The sequence below is a fragment of the Ischnura elegans genome, chromosome 9, assembly GCF_921293095.1.
Source record: "Ischnura elegans chromosome 9, ioIscEleg1.1, whole genome shotgun sequence".
Taxonomy (NCBI): Eukaryota; Metazoa; Arthropoda; class Insecta; order Odonata; family Coenagrionidae; genus Ischnura; species Ischnura elegans.
Window position 1 is genome coordinate 27,342,012 of NC_060254.1, and position 20,914 is coordinate 27,362,925.

Here is a 20,914-nt window from a genome sequence, read left to right on the forward strand (position 1 = left end):
ATATTGTTGTGGTGGTCCGCTCACGTAAAAGTACTGTGTACTATAATGTATTGTTAAATTATTGTACCTAGTTATTGCTCTAGCAAAGAATATAAAAATTAAGAAATCATTTAGGAATACATTATTTCTGGAGTTGTGTGAGTTAAAATTTAAAGTTGTGCCCGCAAAGAAAAATATAAAAAAGGCTGGCCTCTGGGGATGGTCAAATGCAAAGGGTACCGAACAACATTGTGTTATACCAGTACCTCCCTAATATCTCACATAAGATCAATTAAAAAGTAGCGGAATTCGTAATCATCTATCTTTTGTTATGTATATCTGACCTCAATGTTACATCTTATAGGTATATTTCTCATTTATCCCCCTGAGACTTGAAAATATTCGCTTTAAATTAGTTCAAATGCAATATATCGCCTGAAACCAGTTAATTTTTAAAAGATCGTATATGAGAACACCGGGAGGTAAAGGGATGACATGATTAGACACAGTATTGTACTTAAAGTTCTATCATTGAGTTCATTAAGGGAAAATTGAACTTACCTGGAGTATATCATTATGTTATTATCATAGAATATGAATTTAAATAACGTGGAAAGATTGAAAAGAGTAGAAAGATGCTGTATGAAAAAGTTGTACCTTACGAAGGGTAGGTACCTATAAACACCAAAAGGCAAAGAAAGTAGAAACTGAAAGTTAGATACGCGAAACACAAATGTCACCTATGTGAGCTATGGCGAGGAATGATCTTTGAAACAATTAAAAAAATAGCCTCACTTACTAATTTGGTGGTCCTAGGTAGAGTAAATTAACAACAGTCTCCTGCAATGCAATTGTAATCACATATGAGCCAAAGCATCTTTAAACGAATAAGGAACACCTAGGAAACAAATACGAATCTGGAATCGCACTATTGTATTTGTGTGAAGGTTCACGCAATTTTTTTAAATCTAATTAAAACGATTGTTTCGGAAAAGTGCCGGTCTGTTTATTTCCTAGCATTTTTCTCCACGTTGCCGAAGATTTATCGAGAGAATGAGGGTTTCTTAGCATTATCGCGACCTTAGAAAAGGAATATTGAAAGCCATTACACCTCTTTCAATTCCAAACATTTGCCAAAAGTGATGCCCAGCCGACCTACATGAAGTGCCTCGGTGAAGAGCTAGTGCCCATATATCTCGATCCTGTGTTTTCGAAAGGAAGGCTTCATTCGAAAAAAGTGACAAGACAAAACATACATACTTACCAGAAACAGGGAATCCGAAGATTGGTTTAATGCAACTCCTCAATAAATATCCATCAAATAAAATTTTAAGTACTATAAAATTGTTCATCATTAAATTCTACCTCGCCTGCTACATGAATGTCATCTATACATATCTCTCTACCGTTCTTACCTTTAATCTGTATTTCAACGATAATTTTCATCAAATATGGAATATCATTCATCATGAATAAACACACAAATGCACGCAATATATTTATACCAAGAGAGAAGAAAATAAATTTTAACAGCTCGGGCACCAGACAACTATCCAGGAGGGGAGCAGCCTTTGAGGACAGCATGTCCAGGGGAACTTAGCCTCATTTATACTAAGTATTAAAAGTTACAAAATGAGATCGGATCTTAGAATCGAAAATTGCTCGATATAGGATTATTCAACTACTACTGGCAGTGCCTTAGTCTTATATTTTTTTTAATTAATAGGCCAATTTTGGAAACAAACGCCAACGACGATAATTACATTTCATCTACGGATGCTCTGGCAAGCATCAACGATGCCTTAATATTCCAGCATCATTCAAATGTACTGTGTAGCTAATTTAATGTAACTTATAGAGAATAAAATGGAGATCTAAGAAACATATCTGTATAAGAAAAAAAATCTTTTCAATAATTGAATATAAGTTCGGAAAGATGTTTGAACTTGGCTGAGTGCTACCAGTATATGCAGGAACCTGGCAGTTTAAAGTGTATCCATGACTTACGCTATTGTATTTTGTGGGAATATAGAATATTTTGAAGTGTCTTGCCATGGATATGTCAAAATCGACAAAAATTGACTTAGCACTCAGTAGTGCTGTAAACTTCCGCTATAATCATATTTTTTGTCTCCGAACCGAGCAGTTTAAAAATAAGATTTATAAAGATAAAGATCGAAATGGAAGGCCCAAGTGGTACACATGCTGTCATTCTTCCAATTTCTTTCGGAAAAACTTTCCACAAAGCTCACTTGTAAATTTCAGCTTATATTCCTCAAGGAAATCTTTAATTTTTTCTAAACATCCTCTTAAAAAGCGAATTTAAACAATTTTTTCAATCGTATTGGACATTAAGCCTATGTTATAGGTGATGTTAGAAATAGATAATGATTGATATGTCTTCGATGAGAAATATCATCGCCCGTTATGATGAATGTTTTCACATATTCAATTTTAGGACCCCACCAAGCGACGACATAGGACGTCAAAAACATATATCAATTTGTCTACTGAAGGCGATGAATTAGTAATGACTAACGTGACAGCTCTTGGCGATGCTTTTTCTTACAAAAGCGCTGTGATTGGTTTGTCTCATTCAATTAGCTGGAAATTTAGAGCCATAGGTATTTTCTCGGACCAAACCGTATTCGATGAAAACGATTGGACCGAAAACCAGTAGGATACAAATATGACCGCTAGAGACCCTGCACGTCCGTTGTATCAAAATATTTGATGCAAATATTTGCATACAAATTCAACCGTGGAGCACCTGCTGAACTATGAATGTATACACATTTGACATTAATTCGGTTACAAATAGTACAGAAGAGATATAAATGGTGTTATTTCATGAATCCTTTGATGACGAGAAGAGAGATATTTCTTTTCAGGCATGAAATTGAATAAAATTACAAGGAACTAAATTATAACATTGATATTTTAGCGGGAAAGTTGAAATTGACCAATGCTATGAATTCAAGCCTATTTACTAAGCTACTGTATGTAAAATAAAATTTTGGTACGATCCGAAAGGTATACGGCATCTCATTTACTTTTAGTCTCATACTTAAAAATTTGAAGTTAAATGAGCAATCTACGGTTGAGAAATAAAAACCCTAGAAGAGGCTAGAAGACCAGAAATTTCAAGAATTTGTTCTGGAATGAATTACACATGATCAAGTATAAATACCGGAGCAATGATTGTAGACATATTATAGGTGTAATATCAAAAATATTGCTATGCAAATTTAACAAAAGATGGGATTGAATTAAAGTATTTCATGATTACATTACACGAAAAACATTTCAGATTAACATTTTGGTTTTCCCTAAAACAATTTTAATTAAAACTGTTTTAAGGAAAACCAAATTTAATTAAAACAATACACATTCGTCTAAAAGTGATGCATATTCTAGACAATAATACAGTAACAATAACGAGTCATTAGCACTAAATAAAAAACACAAAAAAGAAACACTCACACGGAAAAAACGTTAACCTGGAACTTTCGAAGCTATTGGCATCGTTCTCAACGTCTCAGGTAAAAGCATTATTTGTACAATCTTGTGCTTCGGGACGCGAACATTATTACGCAGCTTTCTTTTAAGGGTAAAGGACCCCAATATAATTACGATATGTTAATATCAGACGAGAAATAAAAAAATAAATTTCACTTGCCGCTTGAATAACTAAATTAATTAGCCAAATATTTTTTCCCACTCTCAAGCATTACTCTAGGCAAATTTTCATTATTGATCAAAGTAAAATGAATAAAACTACATTCATCTTCCCGTTTGAATACCGATCCTGTAATATGGACTACGAAAAATAATATGAATTGTCTATATAGTATCAATTTCAAATTTCACATTGAATAGTCACTTAAGACGGAATCCCTGAGTAGGGATAAATTTGCGCGACTGTAATTGTAAATTAAAATGACGATTCCTATGAATACAGGCCTGTTCATCAAGCTACTGTAAGTAAAATAAAATGTTTGCACTCACACGATCCGGCATCTCATTTAATGTCGGTCATCTACTAAAAAAATTGAAGTTAAATGAGCAATATGCAGTTCAGAAATAAAATTCTAGAAGAAGCTAGAAGATCAGAAAAATCTAACCTTGGTCTTCGAAGAAGTATACGTGATGCAGTAAATACCGGAGCAATGATTGTAGGCGTAATATTAAAATGAGCGCAATGCAATTTTGAGAAAGGACCAGTATAAATTAAAATATTTCATGATTACATTACCCGTAGAAAAATTCAGAATAAAATTTTGGTTTTCCTTAAGTATACCCAATAAAAACAATAATCAGTAAATGAAGGATGATGCATAGAGTTAAAAAAATCAATAACGAGTCATTATCACCTAAGAGAAGAGACACCTAAAGAAACACATAGGGGAAAAACAGCTACCCGAGCTTACGAATCTTTCCGGCATCTTCCTTAACGTCTGAAGTAATATATGTACAGTTTTGAGTACAAAATATACTCACATATTATGAATACATGGACAAAAAATACACCATTACCGCTTGAGTAACTAAAATAATCAGCCAAAATTCATTTTATAATTCCCACTCACAGAAAGTGTCCGTAATTGATCGTTGTAAAATGAATAGAAATAGATTAATCAAAACGTTTGAATACAATTCCTAAATTTTGGAGTAAAAAAAAGCATATGAATTGCCTACTCAGTGTCAATTTACAATTCCACATTGAGAAGTCACTTTAGACGGAATCCCTGGTTAGGGATATACTTGCGCGTCTATAATCTATCCTACAAATATCCTATATTTGTTAATTTCGCATGTAATCATAAATAAAAAAATTAATATCCTAATATGTACCCAGTGATTCATTATTGAAAGGTAAAACCTCCGACGGTGCAACAATGCTTTCGGAACAATACGCCAACCGTTACTAGGAGAACTATATTACTCTATTCACGACAGCGACCAGAGCGACAGGCTTCAGGAACACTTTTGTGAAAAATAAGATTTTTAGCAGAAAACTGCTCTACTTTGAATACCAGCATGGGCCAATGTTTATGTAAGTTTTATAAGCATTATTAGATAGTATCACTAGACGTAAAACCGCTAAATATTTGCTAATTTTAATTGAAATACGTGGTGGAAGGGATATTGCCTAGCAACCATTTGATTACAGACGTCATACATCCCTTGGCTGGTCGGTCTTGAATGATTCAACAGTTTTCGAGTGGTGATGCACAAGAAATTGGGTATTCTCTTAATTTTAGGAGTAATATTCCTCAGAGGTGAATTAACTTAGCAATAATCGGGATGGTAAACCTTATGTGTATGGTTGAATGGCGAGTCTCGAAGATTTAAGCGCATATTTCATGCTCTCGCTCTCTACGATATGCAAAATCGGCATCGCTTAATTTATGCAATACCAATTATACGACGATGCGGATCCATAGTGTCTCAATACAAAAGAATCCTACTGGATGTAGAAGGTGTTCGCAAATTCCAGATGTCCTAGGCGCGAGACCATTTGATATTATTTGATGTACATGGGCGGTTGAGGAATTTCATTAAATAATGAAGACGATACACAACATATTCACCATTATGTACGATTTTAAGCATTATAATTAGTATGATGAACAGAAATTTCTTATTTATTGCATATGAAAGGGCGAAAGGTTAAAATTATCTTAAATAAAAACTAACCACTCGCTGAAGTGTTGATTTCCTCAATGTTAGTTGATGAACTACCGGCATTTTATGCAAAAATGTTAATGTAAATATTGTGATTAGCAGGGGCGTAGCCAAGATAATAAATTGGCTGCGTCACGACCCGAAGATTAGGGGAGTTGAAGCCGCTGAACCCCTAGGGGAAAACGTAAGCATTATAATCTCAAGAAATCACAATTTATGCTATTATTATAACGCAATTGAAGGCTCTTCGGAAAGCTGTTTTGCGAAAATAATCGACGGAGTAATTTAAATTCATTTTATGGATTAATATCTTTCTCCTAAATGAAATGGTTTCGGGGTGCGCGTGTCCCCTCGGATCCCCTGGCTACCTCACTGGAAATAGGTATTTTTATTTCATATTGGCGTTTTCTTTTCCATACTTAATAACCTGACTCAGTGGCGTACTTATTATTATGCTATGATTGGAAAAGGAGGGCCTTTGGTGACCCCCCCCCCGCAGGAAACTTTAAGTACGGAAAAATGTTTGAAAAAAATGACATGGCTATAAATACATTTCATACCATTTTCGCACTTCAAATTTAAGTTTAGGCAGATGTACTTATTTTATGTAAAAACCACACAATAGTTTTCAATATTTTTTATTTTCTGTTAGACTTTGGGTGGGTGAATCTATTCCTCTCATCCCATATATATGATATGACCTTACATATTTAACTCATATAAAGAGGTCCCTTACTCCTCTTCCCGTCCACCTGCCCTACGACGACTGTCTTCATGTAGATATTATAGGACTTACATATCCTTCATTCTTCGCAAGGCAAGCGGAAACGGCAGGGGAAGAATAGGGATGATCCGGGACCAGGGAGAGAGGAGGAATCTGGCGCGGATCAGGTACCTCCACCGGAGGACTCCTTTCCATCGATGCATCCGGAGAACAACGCCATGACCACCGTGACTCCACCCAGCACCCCGGAATCGGATGCATCGATGGAAAGTGTCCCTCGACCGAATTCTCCGGTGGAGGACCAAGAGGAAGAGGTGATGATCCCGGATTGGCTTTTCCGGGAGGAGAATCTTGGGGCGGGTGATGTCGGCAGGGACATCGTAGTGGCCGCTCCGCGGCAGCCACCGGGGGAGCCAGCCGCGGACGAAATGCCGATGGGCGTTGTTAACATCATCGTCCGCGCGCTGGCTGTAGAGGATGAAAGACAATGGGTGGTCCGGGCGGTGGAGGTCCATTTTCCGGATGACCTGGTATTGGTCCTCCTGCTCCCACCAGCCCCCGCCGCGGAGGAGCGATCGCCGCGGGCCGGGCCCCAAGGCGAGGGGCCCATTTGAGGCCCGCGGCTGGCCTCCATCAGCAGGTGAGTATTCCTTCCTTTCCGTAGCAATTATGAGTACTGGGATAACTAAGGCCCTTTACAGGTAACCCCTACCCCGGGATGTTAAAAGATTCATAGTTTCTAATCTTACCAAGAGAATCACGTGATCGGCTTAGTTCTTGCATCAGCCGTCACCTATCATCACTGACTTCATGTCTAAATGAAAACTTCAAAAACAACTATCCACTACGTAGCTGAGGGATATATGACATTTTTAAAATCAAAGGTCATAATGGAGTTCAATTCGTTCGGAGGGCCGGAATGCTGCAAGTCACTTTATCACGGGATCAAAAAAATTTAACATAAACCTACAATTTCAAAAACCAATAATCTGAATTGATTAAACGGTTCAATCAATCAATACTATTCTTGGCATTATTTATTTTTGACAACTGCGTCGATATTCTGTTCGCAATACAATATTTTCTTTAGCGTCTAAGGACCGCCAAAAATTATTCGATTACCCTTGATCTTGTCGATCTCGTTCGTTTTCTTTACCTGAATACTCCACTTAACTCCGTTTAGAAATAGAAATCTATAGGGCCCCTCTGCCTCTCACCGCCTAATGCGTGGGATGCAAGGGAAAGCTGAGGAATTTGCGCAATGATAGAGGGAAGGAGACTGGGAGGGCAAGAGAAACTTGGTGTCGGCATCATCCTGGTGGGGAGAACACGGTTTTAAGTTCCATCCGACATACCGAGTACTGCGCTTAAAGGATATTCCGCCAAGGACTTAACCAGGGATCGGGTAGTCTCTGAAAAAGGAAATATCAGCCACCTCCAGGCAAATACCTAGCTGCTTTGAACCCCGGGATAAATTTTGCTGTGGATGTACCACCTGCCTAAACGATAACACTTATTTAAAAAAAATCAACAAGCCTCAATCAAAATATTCGTAAATTTTATATTTTAATCATGAGGAATATTTATTAACTCTTAATAAAAAGGATCCAATCCTACAACAAATATTCTGGTTCTGTTAATTAATAGAGGTTTATGATTGATGGAATATTGTAAAACTTCCGCATTAAGTAATTATCCCCATAAGATTCACGCGAGGATTGCATACTGCTCAATTCAACTCGCGTTTTTCACAAATGTAATTAATCTTTTGTCATCTCATAGTTCTAAATGGAATTTTATAAGATTTTGCATACATTTTTCCATCGTGAGCTTCGGAAAGTCTCGTCGTTCTCTATCCATATCGGCTGCATTGCTTACATTAGATTGTCTCAGTGGTTTTATGTTTTAGTAGTGGGGATTAGAAAATAAGTAGGTTGGTGGTTAAGATTGCGCTTCTAAGTGTTACGTAGTTGGAATACTACCTATCACGTAAAATATTACTTGAATAAACACTATTCGATAAGATTATTTTTCATTTATATCTGTTCCATTTCAGGACCATAACATCTCGGTCCTCCCCGTCCCATACATAGCTCCAGGAAAAGCCAAAGGTATGTGAAATTTGCTATTTTTATTATCAAAATAAACTTTTAGTTCCCTGATCTAGGAATTATATTTCTTTTTTATTCCGTCTTCAAATCGGTGTTGTTATATATACCAATGAAGCACTTCATTTACAATATTGTTTTTCCCGGATATTAGGTTGGATTCATGTCACAACGTGATCATAATTTTGTGTTTGAGTGGCTCGATTGTTTTTTATGATTACTGAAATAATTGTTTTGGATTAAAATTAAAAAATTACTGATATTTTTACGTCGCTATCAGGGTGAAGTTTGCAATGGCAAAGATTGGATACATCTATATATAATATAACATGGTTTCCAGAAGGAATAGAGCAGAAAAGAATTAGATAGAAAATAAGTTCACTAAAATCTCGGCTATGTTACAAAAAAATAAGATAAAGGGTATAGGAATTTATCAAATGAAATAAAGGTAGGAGGGATTAGGGAAAAGGTCAAAGGGGATGCAGAAAAGGTATTGCTAAAGAGAGTGTGGACCACATTGAGGAATGAAATTTACAGGATTGTAGTTGAGACAAAATGCAAAAATGGCTGAGGAAGGTAGATGCAGTAACGAAATAGACCATGGTGCCGACGGTATTGAGTGGCAAAGGATAACGATGTATGAGGTGATTAATGAATCGGGTATCAAACGAATATAAAGAGAAAATACAAACAAATGGGGGACGCTGGAATGTAAAAGTATGATACAGGATTGGCTTCCACTCTTTTTTTTTTAATTTCTTAAATTTCAGTATGAAAAACGATGGTTGTAGCAAAAGTAAACGGTAAAACTTTTAATGAATATAGTTTATTGCTATTGGCTGAGATGCGTACCAGTCAACTAACCTGACCGGCATTGTGAGCATGAACTCGATTCTTGTAAGGTAAAACGATTTCGTCTTGATGTGCCAATAATTTATTTTTTTAAATTTGTAGACACAAATAATGCGTACGATATTGTAAAAATTACAATAGCAGTAAAAAAAGTTGACTAGATATAATGGTGATTTGACAGTTATTGATTCTCATACGAACCATGCATATGATAGTGACATAATTATCACGTGTATACTAAATACTATAGGCACATAACACTGAGGGGACAGATAACTTTAACTCCTTTTCCGTTTACATCAATTTTCGATCTGCCCCTTGTAATAATACGCTGATTCCAAAACAGTAGTTAGTTTTCTACTACCACGTCATGTTTAATACTACATCTTCTATGATTGTGACGACTCTCATCTAAATTGATCTTCGGTCATAGGAGGCATCAAAATGGCACCTGGTCGCTGACGCCGAAGGAGGACTTAGACGGGTGCATAGCCGTCTACTGGTGGCGTAAAAAACTATGAAAATGGCGAAACGATCGTTTTTTTCATCTCGTCTGGGGATAAAGATTTGATAGCTGAATTTTATTGAAAATATTCCATAAAAAACGCCACATTCGAATTTCAAAGGGTTTTTTAAAAATTAAACTTTATAAATTCCTTGATTTATAAATTGGCGAATATGTAGACATTAAATTTCGAGGTTTAGAAGAATATAAGAATATTGTAGTTATTAAGTTTTTAATAAGTAGTTTTCATTCAAGGAAATGTTTACATTATTCCTCTTACTCTAAGTGAACAAGGTAGATGATAAACGGCCCGCGAAAAAGCACCCCACCGACACAACCATTTTCGTATTGATGCAAGTGATACTATGACACAAGTGACTAGGAAGGGGTAGGGTAGCTAATGTGTTGTGCAGGTCGCATAAAAGTCACTGTTTTTGTAATGAGACTCCTTTGCTAACGAAGTATTTTTAGGTATACTACCTACTTTTTCCTATACTTCCATAGACAGTATAATAGGTAAAATTTCCATTTCATTCTCTTATCGACAATATTCCTATGATATAGGAGACAAATTGAGGTAACCTTATAGCTTAAAAAAGTTGGCGAGATTAACCTTTACCTAGGATATTATAAAATGCAGAGGCCATAATTTACACGAAAACTCTTCACAGACATGAACTTAAAAATGGGTGTTCCTCAGTGAAACTTATGTTTTACTTAAATTTTATAGAAAAGGCAAATCACCACTCGATGGAATAGAATCAATGAAACATTATCAATGCGATCTAATGTCGAGGTTATTCGGTGAATTACTATATCTTGTTCTTAAATTTTATCTTATACCTGAAAATCATTTCACAGGCCAGAACACCAGGCCACCTCCCCTCTCCAAGTCTACGGACTACATCCATACAGGTAAGGAACTCCTCAATGAAACAGCATCAATTTGATCATGTTTTGAATTGAACCGGTAAATAACCGTTTCTTCTTGATTGAAGATTTCGCGGCTCATGACGATTTAAAATCAAGGTTCTTAGAGTAAGTCTAAGAACCTTGAGGCAAAACGACTTCCATTTGACGTGCCCATAAATTATCTTTTTTTAATTTGTAGACACAAATAATGTGTACGATATTGTACAAACAACAATAACAGTAAGAAATTTTTGACTAGATATAATGGTGAGGTGACAGTTATTAATTCTCACACTAACCATCCATATGATAGAGATATCATTATCACGTGTGTACTAAATACTATAGGCACATAACACTGTGGGGACAGATAACTTTAACTTCTTTTCCGATTACATCAATTTAGGAGCTGCTCCCTGTAATAATATGCTAATTGAGAACAATAGTTAGTTTTCTTCTAACACGCCAACCTTATCACTTAATCTTGTATGATTTTGTCCACTATCAGCTAAATTGAGTTTCGTTCAAAGGAGGCATCAAAATGGCGCCTGGTGGCTGAGTGCGTAGGAGACCATTGACCGGTGCATCCCTGTCTAATGTTGGCAAAAAAATATGAAAATGGAAAAACGAGCGTTTTCTTCATCTCGTCGGGGGGAAAAGATTTGATAGCTGAGTTTCTTTATTATTTTTTAATGAAAATCGCAACGTTCGTAGTGCAAAGGGTTTTTTAAATCTACATTTTACCTATTCCTTGATTTTCAAATTGGCAAATATGTAGACGTCAATATCCTAGGTTTAGATGAATAATTGAATATTGAAGTTACGTAGGTTTGTATAAATAGTTTTCATGGAAGAAAATGTTAACATTAACCCCATTACTAAAAAAAATAGATGATAAACCCACCGCGGAAAAACACTTCATCGACACAACCATTTCGTATTTATCCAAGAGATACTATGACACTTGTGACAGGGAAGGGGTAGGGTAAATTATGTGTTTTGCAGGTTGCATAAAAGACACTTTTTTGAGTAATGAGACTCCCCTTGGTAAAGATGTAATTTTAGATTAACTGCATATTTATTTCCTATTTTTCTATGGGCAGTATAATAGGTAAAATTTCCATTTCATTCATTTATTGAAAATTTTCCTATGATATAGGGGACAAATTGAGGTAATACTATAGCTTAAAAAGTTGGCGAAATGAACCAAAACCTTCGATATTATAATATGAAGAGGCCAAAAGTTATACTAAAACTATTCACAAACATGAACTTAAAAATGGGCGATCCCCAGTAAAATTTATGTTATACTTCAATTTTATACAAAAAGCATATCATCACTTTGATGGAATAAATTAAATGAAACATTATCAATTCGATCATACGTCGAGGTTATTAGGTAAATTGTTGTATCTTGTTCTTACATTGTATCTTATACCTGAAAATCATTTCACAGGCCAGAACACGAGGCCACTTCCCCTCTCCACGTCTACGGACTACATCCATACAGGTAAGGAACTCCTCAATGAAACAGGACCAATTTGGTCATGTGTTAAGGTAAACCGGTAGGTTACCGTATCTTCTCCTCGCAATTTAACTTATAACTGAATATCGTTACACAGGCTAGAACACCAGGCCACCTCACCTATCCTATGCCTATAGAATACATCCACCCAGGTAAGGAACTCTTTCAAAGAAACAGAATCAATTTGTTTATACGTTGAGGTGATTCGGTAAATTACTGTATCTTCTGCTTACATTTTATCTAATGCCTAAATTCATTGCAGAGGCCAGAACACCAGGCCACCTCCTCGCTCCAAGTCTACGGATTACATCTATACTGGTAATAAACTCTTTTAAATGAAATATTTTCTCCTAGGTCAAACGTTGAGGTGATTTTGTTAATTACCATATCTTTTGTTTTCGTTAATCTTATACCTGAAAATCATTTCACAGGCCATAACAACAAGCCTGAACACAAGGCCACCTCCCCCCTGCAAGCCTAAGGATTACATCCATACAGGTAGGGAACTTTTTCAAAGATTCAGGTTGAATTTGGAGGTTAGTAGTCCCACTCATTGACTTAACGCACACGAGAATATAATAGAACGATATAAAATATACTGAAGGTTTCCTATTTTTACACACGTAGTTCAGTATAGTTGTGAGAATTTCTCGTATTTTCCCCCGTGTAAGGTTCCTATTTTCTCCTGCCAACGTATCTACAAGCGAATTGCCTATCGTCTTATGGGATCCAGGAATTTGGTCAACTGCAATTGAAATTGCAATTAAATCCTACGCTCTGGATTGCTTAATCCAGAGCGAGAGGAGGAATCTGGCACGGATCAGGTACCTCCACCGGAGAACTCCTTTCCATCGATGCATCCGGAGACCAACGCCATGACCACCGTGACTCCACCCAGCACCCCGGAATCGGATGCATCGATGGAAAGTGACCCTCGACCGAATTCTCCGGAGGAGGACCAAGAGGAAGAGGTGATGATCCCGGGTTGGCTTTTCCGGGAGGAGAAACTTGGGGCGGGTGATGTCGGCAGGGACATCGGAGTGGCCGCTCCGCGGCAGCCACCGGGGGAGCCAGCCGCGGACGAAATGCTGATGGGCGTTGTTAACATCATCGTCCGCGCGCTGGCTGTAGAGGATGAAAGGCAATGGGTGGTCCGGGCGGTGGAGGTCCATTTTCCGCATGACCTGGTATTAGTCCTCCTGCACCCACCAGCCCCCGCCGCGGAGGAGCGATCGCCGCGGGCCGGGCCCCAAGGCGAGGGGCCCATTTGAGGCCCGCGGCTGGCCTCCATCAGCAGGTGAGTATTCCTTCCTTTCCGTAGCAATTACGAGTACTGGGATAACTAAGGCCCCTTACAGGTAACCCCTACCCAGGGGTGTTAAAAGATTCATTGTTCCCAGTTTTACCAATAGAATTACATTAGCGGCTTACTTCTTGTATCAGCCGTCAGATTTCATCAATGGCTTTCCTCCTAAAATAGTACTTAAGAAAAAGCTATCCAGTACATAGTTGAGTGATATATGATATTTCTAATGCAAAGGTCAAAATCGAGTTGAATTCGTTCGGAGGGCCACAATGCTGCAAGTTACTTTATAACGGCATCCAAAAAAATTGAAATAAAACTAAAATTTCAAAGACCAACAATCCTAATTGATTAACCCGTTAAATCAATAAATACGATTTTTGATTTTATTCATTTTTGACTTTACGTCGATATTTGGTTCGCGATACGTTATTGTCTTTAGCGTCTAAGGAACGCAAGAAATTATTCGATTACCCTAGATCTTGTCGATCTCGTTTGTTTTCTTTGCCTGAATTCTACACCTAACTCAGTTTAGAAATAAAAATCTCCAGACATACCAAGTACTGCGCTCAAGGACATTCCGCAAATCACTCTAGCCGGAATGGGGCAGTCTCTGAAAAATTAATGCCATCTCCAGGGAAATGCCTAGCTGTTTTGAACGCCGGGATTAAGTTTTTTGTGGGTGTACCTGCCTAAATGTTAACACTTTTTTTTAAATCAACAAGCCTCGATCAAAATATATTTGTTAATTTTATATTTTACTCATTAGGAATATTAATTCACTCCAAACAGAAAATGATTGAATCCCACAGCAAAAATTCTCGTTCTTTTCATTACAGGTTTATGATTGATGGAATATTGAAAAATTCCGCATTAAGTAATTATCCCTATAAGATTCACGCGAGGATTGCATACTGCTCAATTCAACTCGCTTTTTTCACAACTATAATTATTCTTTTGTCATCTCATAGTTCTAAATGGAATTTTATAAGATTTTGCCTACATATTTCCATCGTGAGCTTCAGATAGTCTCGTCGTCCTCTATCTACATCGGCTGCATTGCTTACATTAGATTGTCTCATTGGTTTTATGTTTTAGTAGTGGGTATTAAAAAATAAGTTGGTTGGCGGTTAATATTGCAATTCTAAATGTTAAGTAGTAGGAAAACTACCCATCACGTAAAACATTACTTGAATAAGCAATATTCAATGAGATTATTTTTCATTTAAATCTGTTGCATTTCAGGACAATAACATCTAGGTTTTCCCGTCCCAAACATAGCTCCAGGAAAAGCCAAAGGTATGTGAAATTTGCTCTTTTTATTATCCAATTAAACTTTTTGTTCCTTGATCTAGGAATTATATTTCTTTTCAATTCCATCTTTAAATGGGTGATGTTATCTATAGCAATGAAACACCTATTTTCAAGTTGATTTTTCCCGGAGATTAGTGTGGATTCATATTACATCGTTATGTATTGATTGGCTCGATTGTTTTTTATGAATACTAAAATAATTGGTTTTGATAAAATTTCAGAAAATACTGTTAGGGACACATTGCTATCAAGGAGAAGTTTGAAATGGCAATGAATGGATACATATCAATATATATTAGGACATGGTTTCCAAAAGTGTAAGAACAGATTGGAAGTAAATAGAAAATAAGTTCACTTAAATCTCGGCTACATAAAAAATATGTTAAAGGGTATAGGAATTTATCTTATGAAATAAATGTAAGAGGGATTAGGCAAAAGGTCAAAGGTGATGCAGAAAAGGTATTGCTAAAGAAACTGTGGACCGCATTGAGGATTGAAATTTACTGGAGATATAGATCACACGAAATGCACAAATGGCTGAGGAAGGTAGATGCAGTAACGAGGTAGACCGTGGTGACGACGGTATTGAGTGGCAAAGGATAACGATTTAATAGGTGATTAATGATTCGGATATCACACGAATTAAAAGAGAAAATACAAATAAATAGGGGACGCCGGAATGTAATAGAATTATACAAAATTGACTCCCACATCATACTGTCAAAATTTCTTAAATATTCAGCATGATAAACGATGGTTGCGGCACAAGTAAACGGTAAAACTTTTAATTAAATAGTTTATTGCTATTGGCACAGATGCGTAACAGCCAACTAACCAGACCGGAATTGTGAGCATGAACTCGATTCTTGTAAGTTAAAACGACTTCCTCTTGATTTGCCTATAAATTAATTTTTTTCAATTTGTACACACAAATAATGTGTACGCTATTGTATAAATTACAATATCAATAAGAAAATAACGGATTAGATATAATGGTGAGGTGACAGTTATTGATTCTCACACTAACCAAGCATATGTTGGTGACATAATTATCACGGTGTGCTACATACTATAGGCACATAACACTGAGGGGTCAGATATCTTCAACTCCTTTTCCGTTTTCATCAATATGGAGATGCTCCTTTTAATAATATGCTGATTGCAAAACAGTAGTTCGTATCCTTCCAACACGCCAAGTTAATCACTACACCTTGTATAATTGTGTCCACTATCAGCTAGATTGAGCTTCAATCAAAGGAGGCATCAGAATGGCGCCAGGTGGCTGACACCTAAGCAGACCATTGACCGGTGCATCCCTGTCTAATGTAGGCAAAAAATATGAAAACAGTGGAACGATAGTATTCATCATCTTGTCAGGGGAAAAAGATGTGATAGTTGAATTTCATTGTAATTTTTCCATAAAAAACTTCCACATTCGTATTTCAAAAGGGATAAAAAATTAAATTATACCTATTACTTGTATTACAAATTGGCTAATATGCAGACGACAAACTCCGAGGTTTAAAAGAATACAAGAATATTGAAGTACTTAAGTTTGTATAAGTAGTTTTCATGCAAGGAAATGTATACATTAATCCTCTTACTCAAAATAAACCCCCCGCGGAAAAGCACTCCAACGGCACAATCATTTTCGTATTTATGCAAGAGAAACTCTGACACTAGTGACTAGGAAGGGGTAGAGTTACTCATGTGTTGTGCAGGTCGCAAAGAAGATATTTATTTTGTAATGAGACTCCCCATGGTAAAGACGTAATTTTAGGTAAACAACCTACTTCTTACTATACTTCCATTGACAGTATAACAGGTAAAATTTACATTTAATTCCTAAATTGACAATTTTCCTGTAATGTAGGGGACAAATTGATATAATCCTATAGCTTAAAAAGTTGGCGAGATGAACCAAAACCTATGATATTATAAAATGCAAGGGCAAAAGCTAAAACTATTCACAGACATGAACTAAAAAATGGTGTTCCCCAGTAAAATTTATGTTTTACTTAAATTTTATAGTAAAGGCAAATCACCACTTTGATGGAATAAATTCAATGAAACATTATCAATTCGATCATACGTCGAGGTATTTCGGTAAATTTTCGTAACATCTGCTTACCGTTTATCTTATAATGGAAAATCATTTCACAGGCCAGAACACCAGGCCACCTCCCCTCTCCAAGCATACGGAATACGTCCACGATGGTAAGGAACTCTTTCTATGAAACAGGATCAATTTGGCCATATTTTGAGGTTATTCAGTAAATTACCGTGTCGTCTGCTTGTATATTATCTCATAACTAAATATCATTTCACAGGCCAGAACACCAGGCCAGCTACCCTCTCCAGGCCTCCGGAGTACATCCACTCTGGTAAGGAACTCTTCCAATGAAACGAGATCAATTTGGTCACAAGTTGAGGTGAATCGGTAAAATACCGTATTATCTGCTTGCATATTATCTTATTACTAATAATCATTTCACAGGCCAGAGCACCATCCAGTTCCCCTCTAAAGGCCATCGGTATACATCTACGTAGGTATGGGACTCTTTCAATGAAACAGGATCAATTTGGTCCTATGTAATGGTGATTTGGTATATTACCGTATTTTCTTATTGCATTTTATCTTATTACTAAAAATCATTTCACAGGCCAGAACACCAGGCCACCTCCCCTCTTCAAGTCTAGGACTACATCCATGCAGGTAAGGAACTCCTCAATGAAACAGTTATATGGTGGTGTGCCGATGTGAACCGGTAAATAACCGTATCTTATCCTAGCATTTTATCTTATAACTGAATATCATTTCACAGGACTGAACACCAGCACAGTTCCCCTCTCTAAGCCTTCGGAATACATCCACGATGGTAAGGCACTCTTTCTATGAAACAGGAACTTTTGTCATATGTTGAGGTGATTCGGTATATTACCGTATTATCTGCTTGCATATTATCTTATTACTAATAATCATTTCACAGGCCAGAGCACCATCCAGTTCCCCTCTCAAGGCCATCGGAATACATCTATGCAGGTATGGAACTCTTTTAATGAAACAGGATCAATTTGGTCCTATGTAAAGGTGATTAGGAATATTTTTGTATTTTCTGCTTGCATTTCATCTTATAACTAAAAACTATTTCACAGGCCAGAACACCAGGCCAGTTCCCCTTCCAAGCCTCCGGAATACATCCCCGAAGGTAAGGTTCTCTTTCAATGATACAGGATATATTTGGTCATACGTTGTGGTCATTCGGTAAATTACCGTATCTTCTGCTTGCATATTATCTTATAACTAAAAATCATTTCACAGGCCAGAACACCAGGCCAGCTCCCCTCTCCAGGCTTCCGGCGTTGCACCGTTTTACAAGTGGGGATGAGAACAAAGTGGTCAATATTGTGCTTCATAATGTTTAGTAGTAAGGATACTACCTATCTTGTAAATATTACTTGAATAAACACTATTCAATTAGTTTACTTTTCATTTATATCTTTTGCAATTTAGATCCATAAAATCTCCGTCCTCCCCCTCCCAAACATCGCTCCATGAATAGCAAAGGTATGTGAAATATGCACATTTAATTATCAAAATAAACTTTTTGTCCTTCAATCTAGGAAGTATATTTGTATTAATACCCTATTTAAATGTGTGCTTTTATCCATAGCAATGATACACTTCCTCTTTGTTAAAACAGTACGGGAAAATTGAAATTTAAAAAACTCCTCCCATTTTCCTACTATTTCATTATTAATATCTTGGCAATAAATGTCGGCATTCATCTCGTGTTATTCGTTCAACTCTCAATGCTTTTGCATAGTATACTAAATACAGGCCGTCAAATGTACTTATTGCACCGTAATTTTCTAAAAGTGAGTTTGGTTTAGGAATAAAGAAGCTCAATGGTTATTTTTGTGCGCTTATTACCTCATTTGGATTTTCATCGTTAGTTTTTGACAGGATTTCTATTCCAATGCAACGAACACATGATTTGAATTAAGTTTAGGCATTCGTTGGTGTATTACATGCTCCGAGTTCTTTCTAAGAGATGGACGCAATGGGCGAGAGCAAATAATCCGGATAGGAATGGGAGAGAAATTCCTGACAAATATGATGTTATGGTATGTAAGGATAAGAGAGATACGGAAAGAAACTTTTGAAGTAGCGGAATTAGATTAAATGGAAAAAATGGTGCGAGAGCACAGAAACATGTTACAAAATTAATATCTATATAATTTATGACAGAAATTGCGAAAGAGAAAAAGGATTTTGGCACGTTTAAATGAGTCTGAGAGAGAAAAGTAGAACCTTGTTTGTCATAAACCTACAATGTAAATTGATAGGTAACAATGGAGGAACGTTTCCCACCAAGTTACAATGGGTAGGGAAAGGGGAATGTTTGGGGGATAGGTACACGGTTAATCTGTATATCAACGATAATTTTCATCAAGCTTTGAATAAACACACAAATGCACGCAATATATTTATACCAAGAGAGAATAAAATAAGTTTTAACTGCTCGGGCACCAGACAACTATCGAAGAGGGGAGCAGTCTTTGTAGACAGCAATCTCAGGGGCACTCATCCTCATTTACTAACTGTTATCATCCTCACATACTAAGTATTAAAAGTTACAAAATGAAATCGGGTCGTAGAATCGAAAATTTCTTAAAATAGGATAATAACAACTACCACTGGCAGAACCTTAGGATTCAATTTTTTTTAAATATCAGAATGATTTCGGAAACAAACGGCTACGACAATCAATACATTTCATCTACGTCCGCTTTGGTAAGCATCAACGATGCCGTTTATTCCAGCATTATTCAAGCGATAGTTGTAGCTAATTTAATGAAACTTAAAGAGAATAAAATGGGGAGCTATGATACATATTAGAGCACTTAAAAAAATCAAATTTTTCTATTATAAATTATAATTAGCAATGATTTTGTAACTGGGCTGAGAGCTACCAGTATGTGCAGTTACCTGGCAGTCCAAAGTGTATCAATGACTTGCAACATTGTAATTTTTGGAGTATATGCTATTTTAAGTATGGATATGTTAAAATCAACAAAAATTGACTTACACCAACATGTTTCTCAGCCCTCAAAATGTTAGTACATACATATATGAAACCCGAATTCTGAGAAAGCACCCCACTTTCCCCCAGAAAATGTATGGCCTAGTGCCTGTCTGGCAGGAGAAAAAAGATCCTACCAAACGAGTAAGAGATTTAGCGCAGTGCAAAATAAATATGATTTTTTCATATATTCATTCTTTTTCTCATACAGCGTCCGACCATGCCACCAGCAACCACCACCACTTCCCGCCCAACCCCACCGCCGACTGAGATCTGCAAGAAAGCCGGCATGAACCCCGACCCCAACGACTGTACCATCTTCTATCTCTGCACCCCAGACACCTTCGGCAAGTGGCAGATGACCCAGTTCAGGTGTGGTGCAGGCACCGTCTTCGACCCAGTCGCGGGAGACTGCACCTGGCCCGCTAATGTGCCAGGCTGCGAAGACGCCGGCAAAAGGAAGTCCGTCTTCATCCGACACTGAACAACTTTTCCCCACAAGAAGATCTCTCCACAAAAGAACTCTCCAAGGATTCCGTCTACTGGCTATAATCGCAAAAATAAAATGACTCTATATTTATAAAATTTGAAGATTTTGTTTAATTTAATTGACTCACTTCCCTTCTCAGAGGTATAGGATTTAGAAAAGGCGACCGTCAGCTATGGTCATTTGCGCCGTGAGAGAAAGGTTGAGGAGAAACCCGTTGTTGGCATTAGCCTTGGCTAGAAAGATGAAGGCATAGGAAGAGGAGCCCAAAGTGTTTTGGAGAAAGAGCTGTATTTAATAAACTATGGACGTAGCAGTTCCGATGACGTAATGTGTAAGCGACGTAGTAATGCTGTAAACGCTCGCTGAAATCACATTTTTCTCTCGGAGTTGAGCAGCTGCAAAAAGGCCATTAGACAATTACCATAAA

At 37.0% G+C, this 20,914-nt stretch overlaps 1 long non-coding RNA gene across 1 annotated transcript; it reads left to right on the top strand.

Annotated features, from left to right (window-relative positions):
* The first annotated feature begins 16,977 nt into the window (after positions 1-16,977).
* LOC124165911 lies at positions 16,978-20,582 on the top strand. The gene is made up of 5 exons (XR_006866353.1): positions 16,978-17,626; positions 17,736-17,789; positions 17,901-17,953; positions 18,067-18,119; positions 18,233-20,582. It is a non-coding gene; the product is annotated as an uncharacterized LOC124165911 (long non-coding RNA).
* Positions 20,583-20,914: the final 332 nt, after the last annotated feature.